This window comes from Mustela nigripes, chromosome 8 (assembly GCF_022355385.1).
Source record: "Mustela nigripes isolate SB6536 chromosome 8, MUSNIG.SB6536, whole genome shotgun sequence".
Classification (NCBI taxonomy): Eukaryota; Metazoa; Chordata; class Mammalia; order Carnivora; family Mustelidae; genus Mustela; species Mustela nigripes.
Window position 1 is genome coordinate 53,846,259 of NC_081564.1, and position 26,014 is coordinate 53,872,272.

General features: G+C 38.0%; 1 protein-coding gene across 7 annotated transcripts in view; it reads right to left on the reverse strand.

Moving 5' to 3' along the window:
• Positions 1-26,014, reverse strand: part of NOL4 (nucleolar protein 4) — a 406,246-nt gene that overhangs the window by 324,319 nt on the left and 55,913 nt on the right. Inside the window, exon 2 of one of the 7 annotated variants that reach the window (XM_059409424.1) lies at positions 17,394-17,542. The exons of the other annotated variants lie outside the window; for them this stretch is intronic. The gene's annotated coding sequence lies outside the window, so the exon portion shown is untranslated. The remainder of the gene's footprint in view (positions 1-17,393; positions 17,543-26,014) is intronic. 7 annotated transcript variants of the gene reach the window in all.

A 26,014-nucleotide genomic window follows, 5' to 3' on the forward strand; every position in this document is an offset into this window, starting at 1 on the left:
GTGTGTTATACCTCTAAAAAGCCATTAAAATATGTGGTCTCCAATAGTTTGGGATTTTAATTTCTTTTTCATTTTATTTTATTATTTTTAAATATGCATGTTTTGAATTTTTAAACTTTTTAAATAATTTTTTATTTTTATTACCATATAATGTATTATTAGCCCCAGGGGTACAGATTTGTGAATCTCAAGGTTTACACACTTCACAGCACTCACCATAGCACATACCTTCCCCAATGTCCATAACCCAACCACCCTCTCCCTACGCCCCTACCCCCAGCAACCCACGGTTTCTTTTGTGAGATTGAGTCTCTTATGGTTTGTCTCCCTCCCGGTCACATCTTGTTTCATTTATTCTTTTCCTACCCCCCAAACCCCTCACGTTGCCTCTCAACTTTCTCATATCAGGGATATCACATGATAATTGTCTTCTTCTGACTGACTTATTTCGCTAAGCTAATACCCTCTAGTTCCATCCATGCGGTTGCAAATGGCAAGATTTCATTTCTTTTGATGGCTTCATAGGATTCCATTTTATATATATACCACATCTTCTTTATTTACTCATCTGTTGATGGACATCTAGGTTCTTTCCATAGTTTGGCTATTGTGGACATTGCTGCTAAAAACATTCGGGTGCACGTGCCTCTTCAGATCCCTACGTTTGTATCTTTAGGGTAAATACCCAGTAGTGCTATTGCTGGGTCATAGGGTAGCTCTATTTTCCACTTTTTGAGGAACCTCCAAACTGTCTTCCAGAGTGGTTGCACCAGCTTGCATTCCCACCAACAGTGCAGGAGGGCTCCCCTTTCTCTGCATCCGCGCCAGCATCTGTCATTTCCTGACTTGTTAATTTTACCCATTCTGATTGGTGTGAGGTGGTAGGTATCTCATTGCATTGTTGTTGCTTTTTAATTTCTTTTCAGTGTTCCAGAATCATTGTGGTTTTGATTTGATTTGTACTTCCCTGATGCTGAGTGATGTGGAACACTTTTTCATGTGTCTATTGGCCATCTGGATGTCTTCTTTGCAAAAAAAAAGTCTGTTCATGTCCTCTGCCCATTTCTTGATTAGATTATTTGTTCTTTGGGTGTTGAATTTGATAAGTTCTTTATAGATTTTGAATTCAAATCCTTTATCCGATATGTCATTTGCAAATATCTTCTCCCATTCTGTTAGTTATCTTTTGGTTTTGTTGACTGTTTCCTTTGCTGGGCAGAAACTTTTGATCTTGATGAAGTCCCAATAGTTCATTTTTGCCCTTGCTTCCCTTGCCTTTGGCGATGTTTCTAGGAAGAATTTGCTGCAGCTGAGGTCGAAGAGGTTACTGCCTGTGTTCTCCTCAAGGATTTTGATGGATTCCTTTCTCACATTGAGGTCCTTCATCTATTTTTTTAGTCTATTTTTGTGTGTGGTATGAGGAAATGGTCTAGTTTCATTCTTGGGCATGTGGCTGTCCAATTTTCCCAACACCATTTGTTGAAGAGACTGTCTTTTCTCCACTGGACATTCTTTACTGCTTTGTCAAAGATTAGTTGGCCCTGGAGTTGAGGGTTAAACATTTTTTGAGTATGGCTGACACAATATGATATTAGTTTCAGGTAGACAACATGGTGATTCAACTCCTCCACATTACACTGTGCTTACCACAAGTGTAGCTCCCACCTGTCACCATACAATGCTATTACAGTATCCCTGACAATATTCCCTGTGCTGGACCTTTTATTCCTGTGATTTATTCATTCCATAACTGGAAGTGCGTATCTCCTACTCTTTACCCATTTTTCCCATCTCTCTAACCCCCTTTCTTTTGTCAACCACCAGTATGTCCTCCATATTTAGAGGTCTGATTCTGCTTTTTGTTTTTAGATTCATTTGTTTTATTTTATGGATTTCACATGAGTGAAATTATATGATATCTGTCCTCAGTCTGATTTATTTCACTTAACATAATACCATCTATTACCATTTGTGACAACAGAGATTTTAATTTCAAAGATGCAAAAAAAACCATACAAAACAAAAAAGAGGTTCATACAATACAGTTCTAACAGTCCACAAACCCATAAACGTGAAGTAGAAATGGGAGGGGCTCAGTCAGCAAGACTTATAGTGATGTGTTGGTATATGTTTACCAATTGTCTCCCCCAAAAGACATAATATGTTTATAAATTTTAATATTAGAAAGTTGTGTAGCATACAACTTAGGAACAATAGCAAAATATGTAATATTTTTATTGTAAATTCCATCCAGACAACTAATTCTCACAGAATGCTTTCATTGACTTGTGTTGAATTCTTGTTCCACAAACAAACCTCTTATTTTAATTGAACTAGCATAAGTCAAATGGAATTTCATTGCAGACTTTTTCCTAGCAAGTTTTCTTGTAATTTAATATGGTATGTATTTTACTGTTGTTCTATTTCTCCCTTGTATTTTTTTTTGAAGATTTTATTTATTTATTTGACAGAGAGAGATCACAAGTAGGCAGAGAGAGAGAGAGGAGGAAGCAGGCTCCCTGCTGAGCAGAGAGCCCGATGCGGGACTCGATCCCAGGACCCTGAGATCATGACCTGAGCTGAAGGCAGCAGCTTAACCCACTGAGCCACCCAGGTGCCCCCTTTGTATATTTTTATTAAACTGAACTTTCATTCAGTTTCAGCAGTACGACAATAAACAAAACAATAAACCCAGGTCTGATCTGTGGTATCTGCTGATTTTTGTGGTGTAAGTTCTCCCATCAAGGCATATTGCAAGATACAATGGGAGGTCACTGAGCCCAGAATTAGGAAGAGATGCACAACAGTGTACCAGTACGTGATTATTTTCACCGTACTGATATTATAGACCAGAAAAACCATCTCAAGAATATGAATAATAAGAAAATAATTTGGCAGTGATACATTTTGAGTATCTACAAGCCCTTAACTAAATAACTTAATAAGTCTCTATCATTTGATTTTTCATAATACTTGTTTCACAAACAGCTTACAAAATTCCTGAAAATTTAACAATGAGCTCTCTTAAGCTACTACAAACAAGCCCTAGAATACTACTGTTTTTATATCATTCAGGATGAGTGAATGACATATTTAATGAATTAAGTGAATATTTTATAGTATAGTTCCTGTTCCTGTAGTCAATCATTGACATAAAAAGCCTTAGATAACAGGAATTCACAAGACTAACTGACCTCACATAACACTTCAGAGTGCTAGAAAGCATAGCTACTATTAGAAAAATTTCATATTAAAGCTAATATGATAGCAAAACTAATCAAATTTGTAAATTGAGTATGGGATGACAAGTCTGTGCTCAAAAAAATTGGTTAATTTAATGCCCTCAGTGTATTATATTAACACACTAAAATGATATTGATGGAAGATAATAATTAAGCTCAAAAATGAACCACCCTTACTTCACTTCCTGCTGTCTTACTAATTGCCCATTGGTGAGATGATACACACATAAAAATTGAAGGCAAACATGTGAAATTGATAAATGAGGGACACAAAGCTTAGAGATACTAACATTATTATAGTGAAATCAAAATGTCATTATGTTAAAAGACAATCATAAAGTTTTACATCTTTCTTCTTGGCTATACAGGACCTATATAAAATGCACTATTCCTAAGTTTCAAATTCAACTTCTTCTGAAATTCCTCGTTTCCAATTATATTACGAAGCTAAGTAAGAACTGATGAAAACGGAACCATTGAGGGGTAGATCTCTCTCTTGCAATCCTTCCTGACTCCCATTCTCCCCAGGAGATTGTATGTGCTTGTAGCATTACTAAGCTAAGGTAAGTTACAGATAGACATTGACACTAGAATGTTACTCAAGCAAATTCATATAATCTGTGAGAATTTTCTACTCAATTAAAAATAATTTGAAAGTCAAATTTTTGATACATCAAATATAACATCTTCTGAAATAATCTTTAATTGAATTATATTACACAAGTCAAACTAAGGCCAATAGGACACATTTACTCTCAAGGAGTCAATGAGTCAAAACTGTTATCACCTTTCTTTCCTCAGTATAGTTGTTATCAAACAGATTACTGGCAAAATTATCATGATAAACTAGCTGATGTATAGCAATTTCAGTGAAATATCTAGAATTAAAAGCAATGTGAAGGACTGCCGACTTATAAACAACAAATAACATAATAAAAAAGGGATAGTGAAATAAATTAAATTTCCAATGTTCAATATTCAAGAATTTATAGAGCCCACCTATAAATAATCAAATCTTGCTGATACTTTCAATGTGCTCCCTAAACTGAAAGGTACCCTTGCTCCTACTCTATTCACTTGTCTCCATAAACTCACTTGGCATTGGCAAGTCCTTTGTTTTGTGCTGAGATTCAGCAGTGGGGGATGGAAGAAGAGGAAGATTCAGTCTGTGAAGAAGGAAATGTACCCCAAACTCAGTTTATCTTACTGTAACTAACTAAGGGCAATGCCTTGGAATATAATTCTGCAAGAGAAATTTAATCAGAAAGCCCAGGAGTGAGACAGTATAAAGAAATATAAGGTGATGGCAAAGCTTAAGAAATTACCTCTACTATGTGCAAGATACCGTAATAGGTTACTTTGGCTAATTACAAAGAAAAACTTATGTTTCCCTTCCTGAAGGAGCTTGTAGTCTACCATGAGTTTAGATGAGTATGCCAAAGAGCTTGTAATAAGTAGAGCACAGTAACTTCAACATGCCTTAAAACTGGTTCTCAGTCTTGGCTGCACATTGAAATCTTCCAGTGAACTTCAAATTTCCAATACTGAGGTCCTTTCTCCAGAGAATGTGATGGGATAGGTCAGGGGTGCAACAGGGCATGGGAGTTTTTCGCTCTCCCCCAGTGATACTGAGCCAAGGTAGAGGAACCAGGAGAGGGATGAGTTACGGAGAAGAATGATACAGAATGATGGGGTAGCCAAATGTGGTCGTCGGTGTCAGACTTAGTTAACACGTTCTTTAACACACAGTTGGAAACCATTCAATGGTTTTTCAACATGAGAATTCAAATGAACGTGACTCCACACACAGACTCCCAAACCCCCGCCCCCAAAAGAGGGAAAAGTAAAAAGTAAAATGAAAGGGAAAAATCATGGGTAGGTAAAGTATGAAGGAAAAGCTACAAAGCTGAAGTCGGTGCAGGAGGCAGGCATGGAATGAGCTGGTGCCGCCGATGAGGCTCTCGCTGTGCTCAAGCAGTCCCTGCAAGTGCGCAAGAACAGCCCTTCACCCTCGCAGCAACTCTTTTCCAGATCCAGACACTGTAACTATTCCCAGTTTACCTGCGGAAACCAGCCCTGGATATTGTAACTTTCTCCCATTGGTAGGTTGTGCCAAGATACAAACCCAGGGCTCCAGAGTGCAAGCAGGTATCCCCTATGAATAGGAAACAGACATGAAAATACACATTTCCGCTTTCATTCAAGCAGAATGTGCTAATTTTCAAAGTGGCCATCTGCAGCTCTCTAAACTCCCTTTTTCACCTTTGAGGGAAGATCTTGCTGTTTGGCCCTCAAGTGCTTCAGTTCCCACATAAATTTAAAAACAAACAACAAATATCTGGTAAAGTAAATAATTTGGAAGAAATCTTAAGCTGGAAAAAAAAAAAAAACTTCAATCCTATGTTATTATTGAAGAAAAGCACTCTAATTTCCTGTAAAATCATATGCTTGGAAACCAAATTGTAATTCTTAACCTGCAACATTCTTTTTTTTTTTTTTTAAAGAATTTATTTATTTATTTGACAGAGCGATCACAAGTAGGCAGAGAGGCAGGAGGAAGCAGGCTTCCTGCCGAGCAGAGAGCCCGATGTGGGGCTCAATTCCAGGATCCTGGGATCATGACCTGAGCCAAAGACAGAGGCTTTAACCCACTGAGCCTCCCAGGTGCCCCTAACCTGCAGCATTCTTTAACATCTTCTAAAGTGTTTACATTACTGGTTGTATTTTTCAAAAGAAAAAAAAGACAACTTGTAGAATTTCATACAGATAATGTTTGGGGGAGAAGAAGAAATAGCACAAAGTAAAAGCAGCATAAAGAGAAAGATGTAGTATTTCAATGCAAAGCATTTTACCCAAAAAATATGTTTTTGTGACAGGCAAATCCACACAAAATTTATTAATTTGGGGCCAGCAATTCATTTGCAAAAACAGAGAAAATGTAATTCCACTTCTTTCCAAAATTGATGATTTATTCAAGAAAACAGTATTGAATTCCAAGTTTATGTTTCTTCAATGAGAAGATAATTACAATTATTTATGGAGAATATTCATCCTGTCTTCGGCACAAACAAAAGTCCAAGTTACTAGGAGGCCAATCCCTGCCAGCACACAGAAGTCTGGAAAAACACTGCTTTGCCATATGTTCAGATGCTGGCAAAATGAACTTTCCTTGTCAGATACTGTCTTACAGTAGTGACTTTTCAGCACTTCCCTGACACACTGTTTTTGCCCTTGCCATGCAAATAACTTTTGATTCTGCTATACTGATGAACCAGTACCAGCAGTGTTATTTAGGCTGTACGTTTCCCTGCTTCTAAATATTTCACTTCACTATCATCATTAATGGTTCATGCAGTAACCAAGACAAAGATTAAAAACTAAATTTCTCCCCTTGAAAATCAATTTGTTCATATAAATTTAGAGTTCATCTAAAAGCTGAATCACTTGTGCCTTTTTGGTCATCAACATGGATGATTCAGGACTTGGTCATGAATGGGAAATGCAACGGCTCCTTCTTACATTTTCCCTTGACTAGCAGGCGTAATCTTTACCTAACACTGGTAAATCCCTTTGGTTCCTTTAGTACTAACAACCAGAGCATGGCAAATAAAAATGAGTTTTAGAGATACTAATATTCATTACAAACTTGATAAAAAAAAAATAGATCTAAGATACATGGTGTTCATGGCCAGTAGCCTCTAATACAGAAGTAACTTCAAGAAAAAATGTTGGGGTGCCTGGGTGGCTCAGTGGGCTAAGCCTCTGCCTTTGGCTCAGGTCATGATCTCAAGGTCCTGGGATCAAGTCCCACATCGGGCTCTCTGCTTGGCAGGGAGCCTGTTTCCTCCTCTCTCTCTCTGCCTGCCTCTCTGCCTACTTGTGATCTCTCTCTGTGTCAAATAAATAAAATCTTTAAAAATAAATATTTTTTAAAAAAAGAGAGATATTAACATGACAAAAAATTAATTTAAAGCTTTTAAGTTGAAGCAGCCGAACCTGTGAGTCATAATTTCAGAAAAAAGAGAAAGAATTCATTTGGGGAAAATTCCAAGAATAGTAACTGAGTTAGGTACGTATGGACAGAAAGTAAGATGTTTTGACCTAATTGCAAGGAAAGGAATTAGAGCCTAGAAAGAAAGATTCTTCCCTTCTAACTTGGTCAGAACTGTGACAAAAGAGTTCCACTGAGATGTCAATGTGAAGATTTAGCTAGTGAGATGTGTAAGTGAGATGTTTTGTCAAAACGTTGGTATCACACTTCCCCAAGAATCCAAACACATTTTATATCCTGTGTTAATACCATTAGGATGATGATGATTTTGCTTACTGCTATTGTTACCTAGATTCACAATCTAATATTCTGAATCATTCTCTTAATCCAGTAATCAGATAACTCTACCTCAGCTCTCCAGTCTACTCCTTCCCCCACTGCTGGACTGGACTCCTGCTCTACTAGCCCAGGAAATGACTTCCGGAGCCTAGACCAGGAATTGCAAATAGGTTTCATTACATGTGCCAAATCTATTGTTGCTAGTGGCTACTAATATGCAAAGCCTTGTTTTGGCTTGGGGGAAAGAGTGATTTTATGGGTCAGTATTGTCTACTGCAGGCTCAAAAAATCTGATATGGCACATGTCCTGAGCTTCTGCCAACCCTGGCATAAACTGCAAAAATAGTATTCTTTTTATCATTTTTCCATTAATTTCTCCCTGTTCCAATCTGTCCTCAAATTGCTTAAATATCTTTTTTTAAAAACTCTATATCAACTTAACGATTTATAAATTTCTACTTGACTCTCATGCCTGTAAGATAAAATTCAAACTCCTTAATTTATTATGCACTTAAATTTCTTCATTTGGTCCCAATTGACTTAACACTATCACCTATTTCCCGTCATTCCAACACATTCTTATGATATTGAACTTCTCAACTTTTCCTGAAAATTTTGTAAAATTCATGACTCATGATTTCTCCATTAGAACCTAAGATTTCTGTGGGCAAAGTCTGCACTTACCTTTTTACAAAGACCCAAATTTGTACCAAGCAGAGAATAATTGGACTATAATTTTTGAGCAGAAAAATGAATAAATTAAGAAATGAATAAATTAACATTTTCTGCTTTCTCCTTCAAATGGCTTTCTTCAACTGGCAAGGTCCTATGCACACTTCAGAACCCTTGCTTTCCAGGAAGATTTCCTTGACTCCTCAAAGCTAAGTTACCCACTTATTCTCCTGGCTTCTGTATCCCTTTGTTCATTGCTGTTTTTAGCATTTAATATGCTATCTTTTGTTCACTTTTTTTAATAATTTATATACTGTGAAATGCTCAGATCTTAAGTATACTGTTCAGCCAGTTTGGGCAAATGTATCAAACAACAAATATTTCCATCACCCTAGATAGTTTTTTCATACTCCTTCTTTGTCAACCCCTTCAAAGAAATGACTGATGATTTCAGACACTAGAGGTTACTATTTGCCAGTACCAAATGTTTATATGAGTGGGATTACACATGTATACTTGTGTACTTGTGTCTCATTTCTTTCATTTAGCATAATATTAAAGATTTATTCATGTTTTTGTCTGCAGTTGTCCCTTTTTTAAATTACTGAATAATATTCTATTGCATGGCTAAGCCATAATGCATCCATCTCCAGTTGATGGGGATTTAGGTAGATTCCAGTTTGGCACTCTTATGAAGATAGCTACTATGTTGTATTTTAAATGATCTCTCCACTGTAAGATCCTTACTTTGCACAATGAACTCATCAAGAGAAGATGCTTGGTGATGATTATTTTGAAATTGCATATGTAGAGTAGTCCTTGGTATTTAATACTTGATCAGGAATCATCCAATTGGAGTATAATTTGTGTCTCTCCAACCTGGACGTTTGTAGAATCTCTGCCTGATATAGGTATCAGGAAATGATAAATTATACCTCTTTGTGGCAAACTACTATATTCCATTTACTACCTATGGTTTCTTAGGTAGTAAGAAACTACCCATACATTTTCTCCAAGACTTGGTTTCCTCATCTATAGCATGAAGATAATTATTGCACTGATCTGTTTGGCTTGATGTGAGGATTCCTTGAACTTCGTATGGAATTTAATAAGCTGACTCAACAAAGGTTAGTTGTTAATTTATTCTAATGTGTATCCTTCAAATATCTGACTAAGTCTCTTTCATTAAAAGTTGGAAAAGTTGGAGATGGCTCTCTAAGAAATAAGGGGAAAAGAGTAAAAAGAGTAAAAAGCACCCAGAAGAGCCACCACAATTTAATGAAGAACAAAGTCAAAGGACAGACAGTATCCAAATTTAAGACTTAATATGAAGCTACGTAATCAAGACAGTGTCACAATGGCTAAAGAATTGATAAATAGATCAGTGAAAAAGAAGATGAAGTATAGAAACAGACTCACATAAATATAGTCAACTGATCTTTGACAAAGATCCAAAGGCAATACAACGAAGAAAAGACAGCCAGGGTATGTGGGTGGCTCAGTTGGCTGAGCCTCCAACTCTTGGTATCACCTCAAAATCAGGATCTCAGGGATGTGAGATCAAGCCACAGGTCAGACTCTACATTCAGTGCAGAGTCTGCTTGAAATTCTCTCTCCCTCAGCCTCTGCCCCTCTCCCAGATCATGCACACATGCTCTCTCTCAAATAAATAAATAAAATCTTAGAAATCTCAGTGGTGGGGCACCTGGGTCGCTCAGTTGGTTAAGCATCTGCCTTCGGCTCAGGTCATGATCCCAGGGTCCTGGGATGGAGCCCCGCATTGGGCTCTCTGCTCAGTGGGGAGTCTGCTTCTCCCTCTCCCACTCCCCCTGCTTGTGCACCCTCTGTCAAGTAAATCTTTAAAAAAAAAAAGAAAGAAAGAAAGAAAGAAAGAAAGAAAGAAAGAAAGAAAAAAAAGAAATCTCAGTGGAAAAAAAGAAAAGACAATCTTTGCAACAAATACTGCTGGAGCAACTAGACATCCAAATGCAAAAAAAAAAAAAAAAAAAAATTTAATTTAGACAGATACTAGACCCTCTTCACAGAAATTAACTCAAAATAGATCATAGACCTAAATGTAAATCTCAAAACTATAAAAACTCTTAGAAGATAATACAAGAAGAACTCTAGATGACCTTAGGCATGATGATGTTTTTTTTGGTATAAAACCAAAGGTACTATGGATGAAAGAAATAATTGATAAGCTGGACTTCATTAAAATTAAAAACTTCTGCCCTGTGAGAAATACTGTCAAGAGATTAAGAAGACAAGTCACAGATGGGAAGAAAGTATCTGCAAAAGGCCTAGCTGATAAAAGATTATTATCCAAAATATACAAAGAACCCTAAAAGCTCAACAACAAGAAAAGGAAAAAACTGATTAAAAAATGGGCAAACGCTACAAACAGATGCCTCATCAAAGAAGACATCCAGAAAGAAAGCAAGCATATGAAAAAAATGTTCCATATCATATGCAATTAGGAAAATGCAAATTAAAATAAGAAGATACCGCTACACACATATTAGAGTGGCAGAAATTCAGGATGCTGACAACACCAAATGCTAGCAAGGATGTGGAACAACAGGAACTCTCACACTGCTGGCAGGAATGCAAAGTGGTACAGTTTCTTAGGAAGACAGTTTGGCAGTTCCTTACAAAACTAAACATTCTCTTCCCATATGATCCAGCAGTTGTGATCCTTGGTATTTATCCAGAGGAGGTGAAAACTTATGTCTACACAAAAACCTGCACACGGAAGTTTATAGCAGCTTTATTCAAAATAGCCAAACCTTGCAAGCAACCAAGATATCCTTCAGTAGGTGAGTGGATCATAAATTGTGGTAGACCCAGTGTTCAAATGAATGAGCTATCAAGCCACGAAAAGACCTGGAGGAACCTTGAGTGCATATTATTAGAAGAAATAAGACAATCTGAAAAGGGCACACACTGTGTGATTACAGACATATGAATATTCTAGAAAAGGCAAAATCATGGAGACGGCCGCTGTCATGAAGATCAGTTGCCAGGGGTGAGAAGGGGGAGAGAGAGAAGGGGCGGGAGGCAGGGAGGAGGGATGAATAGGTGAAGTACAGAGAACTTTTAGAGCTGCAAAACTATTCTTCATAATACTGTAATGGTAATATGTGTCATTATACATTTGTCAAAACCCACAGAATGTACACAAAGAGTGAATCTTAATGTAAATTATGGGCTTTGGATGATAATGGTATGTCAGTGTAGGTTTACCAGTCGTAACAAATGCACCAGCTGGTGTGGGATTTTGATCATGGGGGAGGCTTATACATGCGTGAGGGCAGGGCATGTACAGAAAATCTGTACTTTTGCTCCATAGCGCCACAAACCTAAAATTCATCTTAAAAATAAAGTTTATTTAAAAGAAAAAAAAATTTAAAGTGAGTGAAAGCCTTGTTTCCTTGCATAACCACTGTGGAAAAATCACTTAAGTGGACCAAAAATCAGCTCAAGGCATTTTATTGTAAGGTAACCTAGGCCAATTAAAAAAAAAAAATTGAAAGTTCACACAAAAAAATTAGAATTTAAAAAATCTCTTATGTCTCTTTTAATTGTATGTATTTCTAAAAATACTTCTTTGTATTTTAGACTCACATTGAAAAACAAAAACTTGCCAAGGCTATAAATCATTCACATCTACTAATCTTTTCTTAAAAAACAAAGACTTTCCACCATAAAACAATTACAAAGGATTACAAAGGATTAATAGAACCACAGTGTAAAAATGCACAGCTCTTAAAATGCAAACTGGGGCAGCTACTGTGAAAAACAGAATGTAGGTTCCTCAAAAAATTAAAGATGACACTACCTTACAATTCACTAATTGCACTACTGGGTAATTAACTATAGAAGATGAAAACACTAATTCAAAAGGATACATGCACTATGTTTTCTTCATTATTTATAATAGCTAAGATATGGAAGCAGTGCAAGTATCCATAGATAGATGAATAGATAAAGATGTGGCAGAAATTCACATACAAAGGAATATTATTTAACCATAAAAAAGAATGAAATCTTACCATTTGAAATGACATGGATGGAACTAGAGAGTATAATGGGAAGAGAAATAAGCCAGTCAGAGAAAGACAAATACCATATGATTTCACCCATATGTATATCTTAAGAAGCAAAACAAATGAACAAAGAAAGAAAAAGAGAGAGACAAACATAACACAGACTCTTAACTATAGAGAACAAACAGATGGTTACCAGAGGGGAGGCAGGTGTGCTGATGGGTGAGATAGGTGATAGGGTTAAAGAGGGCACTTGCTACAATGAGCAGTGGGTGATGTACAGAAGTGCTCAATTACTATCTTGCACACCTGAAACTAGTATTACACTGTATGTTAACCACCTGGAATTAAAGTAAAAACTTTAAAAATGAATAAAAATAAAAATAAAATAAATACACAGCTCTCAAAATAAGGCAACTTTCTAGGGTCCTGTGAGCAATGGGCCATTAAGACTTGAAACAGAAACCTTTACATAAAAACAAAACCCTAGGGGCACCTGGGTGGCTCAGTGGGTTAAGCCTCTGCCTTCAGCTCAGGTCATGATCCCAGGGTCCTGGAATAATAGAGCCCCACATCGGGCTCTCTGCTCCCCAGGGAGCCTGCTTCCCTCTCTTTCTGCCTGCCTCTCTGCCTACTTGTGATCTCTGTGTCAAATAAATAAATAAGAACCTCGAAACAAGGTGAACACATGTAGTGAAAAAAAAAATGGAATAGGAAAATATCTGCCCATTTGAAAACAGGGATGACAAGGTGACTTGTCTTATTTTCATTTATCTCTATTGAGAAAGAAAAAAAAGGCTCACCTTTGAGAAAACAAAGAAGAAAAACTGATAGAGCTATTTAGATAAAGCTATTTAGATTTAGATGAGTCAATTATCATATGGTTTCACCATATGAAGTTGGAAGGGGAGGTGAACCATGAGAGACTATGGACTCTGAAAAACAATCTGAGGGTTATGAAGGGGTGGGGGATGGGAGGTTGGAGGAACCAGGTGGTGGGTATTAGAGAGGGCACGGATTGCATGGAGCACTGGGTGTGGTGTAAAAATAAAGAATACTGTTATGGCTGAAAATAAAATAATAATAATAATAATAATAATAATAAATATGATGAATTCCAAACAGGATAATTTTGTTTTTTTAAAAATCCACTCTGGAATACATCTCTGTTAAACTGCTGATATCCACAGACTGACCACCTTAACAAGTAGCCAGAAAGACAGAATAGATTATTTTTAAATACCAGCTATTTGTCCAACTGCAAAGTTCTCAGTAATCACAAAACCAGAAGACAATAGAATAATAGTTTCATGCCTTAACTGTAAATGCATATTAATGTAGGACTGTATACTCAGGTAAACTATCATTCAAGAATGAATTTTGGAACAAAAACCAAAAGCATTTACTACTCTTACTAAGGGAACTTAAAGGAAGTACTTTAAATTCAAGAAAATTATTAGATGATTTTTAGAAAGGAAATACTAAAATTATAAGCATAATTTAGCACTTCCTAATAGATAAGTCAGATCCTTAAGGTGTCAATACTAAGGAGTTTTTACCCCTAATATTTAAGAGGAAAGAGAAGTATGGAATAGTTAAAAGATAAATGCCAAAATTAAGAGTTTTGCTTCTGTATCTAGGAACATAGATATTTTGTCTATTAAAAATAATTCCATTTGTCTATGAAAATAAGGCTGTTGTGAATATTCTCTTCATATTTTTAGTATATCCATGCATTTATTTATTTCTTTTAGACATATGACTAAGAGTAGAAATGTATAGTTACAGAGTATATTTATGTTCACATTGCATGACTTCCAATATTTAAGAAATCATCACAGATTTCTAGAAGGCCTGGAATCATAAAGCAAGATGAGCTCATTTTAAAAGACCCTTAACTTGCATATCTACCTCCAACACACACTAATCTTTGATGCTATGCCTTTACTTAATTCTATAATGTCATGATGTATATTAAACCCATTATGTGAAAATAAGCTTTTATTTGTTGAGTACTTCCTATTGTATCTCAGACTGTGCTAAATGCTTCACATGTATTACACCTTTTAATCTTCTTAAGAGTCATCTATCATTCTCATTTCACAGGGGGGCATTTGGGACTCAGATAAATTCATACATTCTCCAAGGTCACGTATAGAGACCACGGAATGCACTGCCAGGGAATAAATAATGAATATGGTGCAGAATGGAGATCCTTTCAGTAGAAGAAGTCTAGGATCAGGGCATCTCTGGAAAAACTAGCCTCACTAAACACAGAGGCACATATGAATCACAATGTTTATAAAATATCAAGTGTGCTAAGACAGACATTATATTCTAATAAAGAGCTCTCAAAATAGTGTAACTTAAATAAATAGAAATGCATTTCGCTCCCACCTAACAGTCAGTGGTTTGGCCAACGCAATAGTTTTGCCATCAGAAACAGGTGACAAGGATTCTCTAAACTTCACTGGTTGCCAGCCAGAAGTAAAAGTGAAAGGCAGTCTAAGAAACAAGTTGCACTCTTTGCAGCATTGGTCCAAACTTCACCGTAGGACCACACCAACAAAGAAAGCTAGAATATGTAGTCAGCAAATTGGTCAAATGCAGTCAGGTATCCTGCTGAAATTCAGATGGTTCCATTTTTAAAAAGAAAAAGAAAAAAAAAAAACAAGGAATATGAAAAAATGGAAACCTCTGCCTCATTTACTAGTCAGATTTGACAGAAACAGGACAGGTACCAAGATGAAACAAGGAAACAGCCAGAAAAGCAGTGGTGTAAAGTCCAGTTGGGGGACGCTCGAATACCCATCTGGGGACAGTGACCTCATATGGTAGCTAATGAGAAGCCTTTTTAAAAATAAGTATTTTTTAAAAATAGAGCATAGAATAAAAATGCACATATCATAAATATACAGCCTGCTAAATTTGTATAAATGTACCCATGTCAGAATCACTCAGCTCAAATTTAAGTTTCAGCTCTCCCACCAGCATTTTCATGCCCTTCCCAAACACCAACCTTGTTCACCTCCCTGAAGATAACCATGACCTAACTTTTCTATGTAGATCCATGTTACTTATCTTGTCATGCCATTACGTTTGTGGGATTCAAATATGTGGTATGTGGCAGGATTTTTTAATGTTTTACTGCTGCACAGTACTCCATTACAGAACATGCCATAATTTTTTATTTAAATTTAAATAATTAATATATAGAATATTATTAGTTTTAGAGATAGAGTTCAGTGATCCATCAGTCTTACATAACAGTCAGTGCTAATTACATCCCACATTCTCCTTAATGCTCATTACCCAGGTCCCCTATTCCCACATCCCCCTCCCTTCCAGCAACCCTCATTTTGTTTTCTACAGCAGAGTCTCTCATGGTTTGTCTCCCTCTCTGATTTCATCTTGTTTAATTTTTCCCCCCTTCCCCTATGCTCCTCTGTTTTGTTTCTTAAATTCCACATATGGATGAAATCATATGATTATTGTCTTTCTCTGATTGACTTATCTCGCCTAGAATAATACCTTCTAGTTCCATCCACAGTGTTGCAAAAGGCAAGCTTTCGTTTTTTGATGGCTGCATAATACTCTACTGTATACACATATCACACCCTCTTTATCCATTCATCTGGTGATGGACATCTGGGCTCTTTGCATAGTTCAGCTAATTGTGGACATTGCTGCCATAAACATTGTGGTGCAGGTGCCCCTTTGGATCATTACATTTTCAACTTTTTGAGGAGCCTCCATACAGTTCTTCAGAGTGCCTGGACATTCCTTGCATTCCTACCAACAGACAGGGTTCCCCTTTCTTGGGAAAATGCCGTAATTTATTTAACCATTGTCTTCAAGATAAACATTAGAGTTGTTTCCAGTTTTCAGCTATTAAAAATAACTCTGCTATAACAGCTTCCTTGTGTTTTTTGGTACATCCATTATTCATTTGTTTTGGCTATATACCAGAGGAGTAGAATTTCTTCATAGAACATACTTACGTTTGACTTCTGTAGCTCATGCTAAATAGTTCTTCCCAAATAGCTGTATCATTTACTGTTCCCCTGGCAGTACAGGAGCATTCCAATCAAGCTACATTCTCACCAACACATGGGAATATCATTCTTTTTTCATTGTAGCTGTTCTGGCCGTTGTGAATTTCATTTGTCTGCTGACTACTTAGTAGTTTTAATTTTCATTGCTCCGATGACTACTCAGGTTGAGGACCCTTTCTTAAATTTATTAGTCATTTGGAGAGCTATTCTTGTTGAGTATCTCTCTTAACTGCCTATCATCTTTCTCTTGGGTGGTCTTTTTAACTTATACGTGTTCTATAGATTGCCTGAATATGAATCCTTTGCTAGTTTGTAACTTTCTTCTCAGTGAACAGCTTTTGAATTTTTTTTTGATGTTTCACTTTCTTTTATTAATTTTTTATTTTTTATAAACATATATTTTTTATCCCCAGGGGTACAGGTCTGTGAATCACCAGGTTTACACACTTCACAGCACTCACCAAAGCACATACCCTCCCCAATGTCCATAATCCCACCCCCTTCTCCCAACCCCCCTCCCCCCGCGAGAGTGGCAAGAACAGTTCCGTGCTTTGAGAAAATTCATCTGCCATGAATATGAAAGAGTCAAGCAGAGAAATGTTAAAAGGATAATGTATATATTTCCTGATAATGTATGTATATATACAATGAGATCTGAGTTTAGACAGAGGGCAATAATAATAAAAAGAAAAGGAAAAAGATGAGAGAGATACTTTACAAAGGTTTGATTCATCTATTCACTACTGAGAAGACTTGAAAACAGATTAAGAAAAATATGGGATACGGGCCATTTATGAAGGACAATGAATATGGGATACAATGCAGTCAATATTGACAGATGGAAACTTAGGAAAATGAAAGTTTTGAATTACTGAAGAATGTTTACTTTGGAATTCATTTTTACTATAATGATCATACCAAGTAGCAGCAAGGCCCAATTTCCCCCAACTTAGAGGCTTTTTTAATTCTTGCCATGATTAACAACTCCATATTCATTTTCTTTTCAGATCACTCCAGAAAAAATAAAATGACAAAACAGGGGCACCTGGGTTGCTCAGTCAGTTACGAGTCTTCCTTAGGCGTAGGTCATGATCCCATGATTCCAGAGTCCTGGGATTGAGTCCTGCATCAGGCTCCCTGCTTGTCCCTCTCCCATTCCCCCTGCTTGTGTTCCCTCTCTTGCTGTCTCTTTCTCTGTCAAATAAATAAATTTTTTTTAGGACAAAACAAAGGCTTAAGGAAAGTTTTATATATATATATATATATATATATATATATATATATATTTTTTTTTTTTTTTTTTTTTTAAATCAGAAAGGAACAGAAAACCCTTCAAGGAGAATCTTCCCGAGAAGGGATATTTGAGCAGTAACTCTAAGATTGTTGAAACATTCCCCATTTCCTCCTACCCTCAAGATTAGCCACAATGCCCTTCCTTTCTTGGTTCTTAACCCACCTATAAAGAAGTTAGATGTAAAGGTTGCAGAACCTTCCTCAAGTGGTTTCATTAAAATCCTTATTCGCAGGGTGCCTGGGTGGCTTAGTGGGTTAAAGCCTCTGCCTTTGGCTAGATTCATGATCTCAGAGTCCTGGGATCCAGGCCGGCATGGGGCTCTCTGCTCAGCAGGGAGCCTGCTTCCCTTCCTCTCTCTCTCTCTGCCTGCCTCTCTGCCTGCTTGTGATCTCTGTCAAATGAATAAATAAAATCTTAAAAAAAAAAAAAAAAACCCTTATTTGAACGAGACTTCAAGTCCTCTGTCATCATCAGGGCCAACATCATCTAACATCTACTGAACACTGACTTACACTATATACTGTATGCATTATTTGATCCCTGTAAATTCTGAAAATAAATATTACACTATTATTACTATTCTATAGCAGAAAGTTTAAGCAGTTTGCTCAAAGTGACAGAGCTAATAAGTCATGGACCTTGGACATAAACCAGGGCAGCCTGCTTCTAGAGCTTCTTTCTTACCTATTGTTTTCTACATTCTCCTTGCCAGCCTTCATGAATCATTGACAGTTAAGGTCATAAAAGAATAAGAATCATAACAATTAGGATCTAGTAGGGAGTACCTAGATGTGGAAAGTCCCATAGGGCATGGTGCACTCTAAGGAGAGACATGAAATTGAGACCCAATGTGAGTGACAAAGACTATTGAAAATACCTCATGTCAGTTCACTTATCTCCCTCTCCACTTCTACCTAGCTCCCTGTCATCACTAATCTTCCAATCACTAACTTATATTATCTTTAATTTGTTTTCCATCTCTAAACTGTCACCTCCTCTAATTCATTCTCCATCCCACAGCCAGAATAATCTTTTTAAATTATAACACAGCTCATATCACTCTTCTTAAAAACATTTCATGGCTTCCCACTGGACACAGGATAAAACTCCTTATTAGAGCTCCTCAAATCCTACAAAATTTGACCCCTCCTTCCCTTTCTACCCTAACCCTGCTCCTCACTTTCCTTCTCACCATGCACATTGCTTTTTTTTTTTTTTAAATGTATTTATTTGACAGAGAGAGATCACAAGCAGGCAGGCAGAGAGAGAGAGAGAGAGAGAGAGAGAGGAGGAAGCAGACTCCCCATTGAGCAGGGAGCCCGATGTGGGACTCGATCCCAGGACCCCGAGATCATGACCTGAGCCGAAGGCAGAGGCTTTAACCCACTGAGCCACCCAGGCGCCCCTGCACATTGCTTTTTATATCAATTCCATGAATACAAGAAGCCCTTCCTTACCGCAGGATCTTGATGACTGCTAGTCTCTCTGCCTGACCTGTTCTTTCTCCATCAACTTCAATATTTGGCTTCTTCTCATCCTCATCTCAACACAAGAACTTTTCTTTATCATACAGCAGCCTGGTTACTTCTGTAGCAGACTTTCTAAAGAGCTGCAATTTGATACTTGGTCATAAAAGTAGTAGTCTATCTTTCCAACTAGAATGAACCTTCATGACAGGGTGCCTGGTACACGCTAGATACCAATAATAAATTTGATGAGATGAATGCAAGACCAATAAGTGACTCCATGTTTCTTATCTTGGGAAACTGGGGGGATAGTAAGGTCACTAATGGAGAGATGAAATACAGTAGGAGAAGCAAGTTTTGAAAAGGAACATAGTTCAATGAGGGAGAGGTAGAATTTGAGATGCCTGAAGGAAAGTACAGTGGAAATGTCCATGAGGTAGGTAGGTCTGGCATTCCGAGAACAATCTGGACAAGATCATGTAGATTTGGAAAACAAGAGAATAACAAGGCAGATGGAGCTATGGGTGTGAAAGAGAAGGCCCAAGAAAATAAGCCAAGTGGATAAAGCAGAAAACTGACAGGCAATATGAAAGAAGAAAGAGGACAGACGGGGCACCTGGGTGGCCCAGTGGGCTAAGCCTGTGCTTTCTGCTCAGGTCATGATCCTGGTGTCCAAGGATGGAGCCCTGCCCCCATCAGGCTTCCTGCTGAGCAGGGAGTCTGCTTCTCCCTCTGACCCTCCCCCTCTCCTCTTCTCTCTTCCCCTCTGCCATCTCCTCCTTTCATGCTCTTGCTCTCTCACTTTCTCTCAAATAAATAATAAAATCTTAAAAGAAAAAAAAAAGGAGGACAAATGTAAAGCATGAGGAAAAGCCTTTAAGGAGATCAGAGCGCCAGGAGAAGATGGGGATAGATTTTCCAGAAAGATGAGAGGTTAAATCAAGAGGGTCAAATTCTTAGGAGAAGTTAATTAGGATGACAAATGAAAGGGGGAATTCATGGTTGGTGTTTAGGAAATCCTGGTGACCCCTGGGAGAAGATGCAACCAAGTAGATTAGGAAACTGAAGAAAATGTGTTTCAAATTAATAGCTTTACCTAGGGCTTGGGCTATATAAAAATCTTTTCTAGTGGCTTTGAAAACCCCATGACACAGAAAGTATGACAAAACTAAATTATTAAGTACTTCAACTATCAGCTTTAGGGAAGAAATAGTTATCCTGCATTGTTGGAATTTTCCAAAGAGGTAGTATTAAAGTCAGTTGAAAAGGCTAGTCTATTCAAAATTGCAGAACTATGTAAGGAAACTCATGATTATCAGTAGCAAAAGCTACCAGGGTGCTTTCAGAGAATGAAAGCTGTACCATATACACATTAAACAGAAAAGAAATTTGAGAAGCAAGGGGTTGAGACCAACAGCAGTTCACAGAGCCTGCCAGGGTATGGTTGGCAATTCAAGATCACAGATGCCTCAACTTGCTCTAATCAGGGAAAGTCCTTCTTGCTAAGTGCATTCACGTCAGTCAGCAGAGACGCATCCATGCACTAAATCTTGAACCTGAACAAAGTGTAAATATTCTAGGGTATTTAATTACCCTCCCACCCCAGTTCAAAGGCAGATCCATGCTAAAATAACCAACCCCACCCCCTGTGCAAACCCAAAAACTGATCTCAAACATGGATGGAATGGAGCCCAGAAATGAGACATTTTAGCACTGGATTGGCAGACTGGGGGAAAAAAGAAAAAACAGGGAAGGGGCTTCTGAGCAGCTCATTCTTTCTCTATTATGTCCCCAGATATCCCACATAATTACTCCACTCATTTGTCAAAAAGTGGTTAACTTCAACAAAAGGATGTTCTTATATTATCCATATACTATAAATGAGAAGTAGGAATTTTAAATAGCCACTGCAATTTAAAAATTAAAAAAAAAAATTTTTTTTAATCTCCTTCTGTTGATAATTAGATTTTGTCCAGGGCAGTGTTCTGCCTAATAAGGTATTTTAAAGGAATCACTTTTCATCCTCCAGACCGTTAACAGCAAGATACAGAAAAGTCTGGGTGAAAAACCGAATAAAGAAAGACGTGGTGGAGCAACCCTGGGTGAATTTTGGAAGTCAGCCCTCTTCTATCGTGTTTGTGGGAGGCGAGCAGAGAGGCAGGTGCCGGATCAGAGTTCCTGGAAGAGAGCGCTGGGGCAAAGGAGGGTTCCGGGAGCTGCTGTTCCAAGGCCGCGCGCGGTACAGGTGAGGCGGCCACGGCAGTCTCCATGGCAACAGGGAGGGGTGGCGGTGAGAGGGGCGCCCGCTGCCGCCTGGCGCCCGCAGCACCTCCCCCGACCTCCCGCTGGCTGGGCTCCCGGCGGGTCCTGCAACCACACTCACTCCGAGCTCCAGCCTCCACTGCGTCCGCCGCCCGCAGCACTGTTGCCCGGGCAACGGCCATGGCCCGAGTCCCTCCGGCGTTCTTCGCCCCCGATTTTGGGAGCGTGAGGACTGGATGAGATCCGAGATCTCGACTAGCCGGCTGGGCCCAGTGGTGCTCTCGTGAAGCAGACACAGGGGGCTGGAGACCCGGCCAGGACCGACCGCCGCTGGGGAGAAGGCTCAGCCCCCCCACCCTCCCGGCACTTTGGAGAGGCGTCTGCTTTCTCCTCCCGGCCTGAGGCGCTAGGATTGCGGGCCACCTTCCAAAGGTCCGAGAGAGCCCCATAGAAGCTTACCCCACCCCACGCTAGAGTCCAGCGGCCCTCCGGGGGGGGGGGGGCGCCCGCTGGCTGTGGGCCGTCTGCCCCCCCACCCCCGCCCCGTTCCCTCTGTTTCCCAGCTCCCACCCCTGGCACCCGGCGCCCACCCTTTATGCCCACCTAGGCTTATGCCCAAGGACTAGGACACCGAGTCCTCGCTCTTTTTCTCCTGCCCTTCCTTGTCTTTGGAGGAGCGAAGGGTAGGCTCCTTCGGAGCTACTCAGTAAAAGGTAGCTAGTGCAGCCAGGGACCCTAGGGAACCCCAGCCTCCTCCCAGGTCAGCAGCTCCGCTTGCCGGGGCCTCCCATGGGAGAGGGGTGCCGGGGAGGGGGCGCTGTCAGTAGGCAGAGTGCTGCCACCTCCCGCTGGGTAAACTGTCCATTAGAGGGACCTGTGACCAATGATTCAAAATTACATGCAGAAACTGATTTTTGTCCAGAGCCTAAAAGAACTGAAATCATGTGTTTATTAACTGGAGCAAAGCGATCACAGGTGGAGAAGGGTGCTTTTCTGGTAGCTAAATCAATGGGACTGTTGCCTTGATTTCAAAAGGTGCCACGATTTTAAAAGGAAAAATAGTTATTGCTTAGGTGTAGAAAAAAGAAGCTATTTTTATTTCTAGTTGAAAATTTCAGGATAGTTTTCTATAGTTTGCAATAGGACCTGTTCTCTTCTTGAGCTATAATATACTATAAAATACTATAAATTAGCTCTCTTCTTGAACTATAAAATACTCTAAAAGACTATAAAATAGTATTTTATTGCTATAACCAGGACTTTTCATAATAGCTTTTAGTATTACTTTTTAAATAAGAGCCACAAATTTTGAAAATGAATTTGAAAGCAATACATGTGTCGCTGAATATGCATTGTAGCACTGATTTTTCCAAATATTTTGGAGATGCTTGATGTATCAGTGTATTGTTCAGTAATTGTTGGTTACTTAGCACTTAGGGCAAAGATAATCTGCAACTGGAGTAAATTCATAGGGAAATGAACAGCATTTGTCAATTAGATTTAATAGTTTGCTTAAGAATTTTTTAAGTGATATGTATATATGCTTACATATTTGAATACTAAATAAATTCAGTACTAAAACATAGAAGATCTTTTTATTAGGGTTTTGAGATTAGATATATACCTTACAATGCAAACTGAAGTGTTATCTGATTGTTAATTCAGGTATGTACTGGTATATTTGCACTGAAATACTCAATTTTATAGAGCAGTTATTTCCAAAGATGATTTTTTAAATGATTTTTTTTTTTTTTTTTATAAAGAAGTTCACTTCAGGGACACCTGGGTGTATCAGTGAGTTAAGCCTTTGCCTTGGGCTCAGGTCATGATCTCAGGGTCCTGGATCAAGCCCTGTATCAGGCTCTCTGCTCAGCAGGGAGCCTACCTCCCCCTCTCTCTTTGCCTACTTGTAATCTCTCTCTCTGTCGAATAGATAAATAAAATCTTAAAAAAAAAAAAAGGTTCACTTTAAATGTGATACAGTAAGAGGTTAATAAAGACAATGTAGCTTTAATCATCTTCCAAACTGTAAAGCTATTTCTATTATGGCAGAGATGTTTCTATCTCCCTGAGGATTTTATCCATGCTCTCAAGTGCCAAATTAGCTCCTTTTTTATCCACATTGATTAATGACAAATGCATATTTCAATTGGGAGATAGAGTTCTATATAAGTCATAGAATGTATATGGGCTAAAGTTTAAGATCTCACTTTATGTCATCCGGATCTGACAAAAGAAGGCTCATGATCAGAGTATCCCATAGTCCAGTGGTAGAGTTTTAAAGGAATAGGAAGCAAACAGAAAAGATTTTGGCCTGGTAGACTGCTGCTTTTGTCATCTGAAAAGGCCTAGCTGCTCACTCTATTATTTCACATGGCATGATTAGCCCTCAGCAGGTCTGGCATGCTTTCAGTTAGGTCTCAATCTTTGCATATTCAAGTATTGTGCCATTTTTCTCAAGGTACAGTATATACTGGGGCATTTAAATATAGAATATAACACAGAGCTGCTAACTAAAGCTTTCAAAATGAATACTTATCTGACCATTTAATATTAGTGTACATTAGAATTGAGAAAACTGGAAAAAAGTATATAAAGAAATGATTTGAAAGAAACATGTATCATATACTCACTATGTAATTTTTGTTAATAGATGTCTCAAGATAATAGAACCCGAGGTTATTTTTTCTTTCTTTTGCTTTACTTTTCAAGGAAATCTATAATAAGTAGGTATTAACTAAATAATAATAAACATTAAATATTTTTAAATTGATAAATGTCTACACTTTTAAAAACATAAGTTTTTTTTTTTAAATCTATTAGTTGTGACAAACACTTTTCAACATCTAAAATCTTTCTAGGAAAAAAAGAAGCCGACTGAATGAAAATTTTCAAAATATGTCTTTCCAAGGGTTGGGAATGTTTCAGAGATTCTTAACACAGAATACAGAGCCAGAGAAACTTGTATGTGCATCTCTAGCTTACTCACTAAATGTTATATTAGAAGAGATTGTTACATTTAAAATATTCATTAACCTCAATATAAGACTGTCAAACTTCCAATGCTTCGTATGATAGAAAGCTGACAGTTTTTATCCACTGATCTATCAGAATATAACTACATTATAGCTTACCTGGGCCAGGAGATACCAACTAATTCACAAGTTGTAGTTAAAGTGTTTGACAGAAAGATATTAATAAAACAATAAAAAAACATAAAAATAGCCACCCTATAATTCCCACTACAATAGGGCATGCCAGTTGAGAAGATGGATCTTACACCTAGATTTGAAGTAAACAGAGTCTGTCAGAAGCAAGCCAGGAGGCATTGAAAGATGTTTGTCTTTTAATAGAAAGTAGATTACACAAAAAATTTGTCTATGTTCATTTCTCCACAGTCCCAATATTGGAGGTACCTCATCTAAATTGGACTATGAGAAAATCTAGGTGTATAATAATATCCACTAAAGAAACAGAACAATATTAACTAAAGCTTATACATTTGTACAATCAAGCTGTTATAGAACAGCTATGGAACAGTTGTATATAAAGTGCTGTTACACTTTAAGTCATCTTGGATTTCTTACACCTCCCACATATCCAATTACTTAGCATAACTATTAAGCCATTCTTAAATCTGCTGACACCTGTATCTCTTGCTTGGATTACTTATTCAATTTACTACTTGTTCTACTGGTTTCATTTTTGACACCTACGGTTTATTCTTCTCAGAGTATCCTAAAGTATCTTTATAAAATGAAAATCTGAGCCAACTTATTCTCTTTCTCTCCCTCACATGTATACACATTATAAATATATTATTCAGCATATACATAAGTATGAGAAACCCCCAAGGACCCAAAAATTAAAATTTAAAAGAAAGAGCAAACAGAAACAGAGAAGTGAGTTCTAACAGAAAAGTAAGCTTGGGCTTATTTGGAGGCAATTGCCTATACCGGGAACCTACAGTTTCCGGGGATTGAAGGGAGCCAGAGGAAGAAACTAAACCTTGGATTCTGGCAAAGTAGGGTAAATAAAGCTGATTTGTGAGTGCAAGGAACTAGAGGGAAAGGAATGATAGAGAAAACAAAACAAAATACCGATGTGGGGTAATATCTTCACATCCAGAACTGATAAAAGTCATTAATTCAGAAATCCAAGACTGTGTATTAGAAACCCTAATTAGTTTTCCTATTTTTAAAAGATTTTATTTATTTATTTTTGTGAGAGAGAAAGAGAAAGTGAGCAAGCTTTAGCAGGGGAGGAGCAGAGGGAGAAGCAGGCTTCCCGCTGAACAGGGAGCCACATGCTGGATTCAATCCCAGGACCTAAGTGGAAGGCAGATGCTTAACTGACTAAGCCACCCAGGTGCCCAAGCCTAATTATTTTTAAATCTCCACTTGGATACATTATAGTGAATATGTACAACACCATCGGAAGAGAAAGATTTAAACACCTTCAAAAAAGAGATATCTACAAAGAAAGGACAATAGGAGTGACAGCACAATTCTCAACAGGATGGTATGATGTAATATGGAAAATAAACAGACTTTTTAAAAAGGATTTAACTGGGACACCTGGGTGGCTCAGTGGGCTAAAGCCTCTGCTTTTGGCTCAGGTCATGATCCCAGAATCCTGGGATCG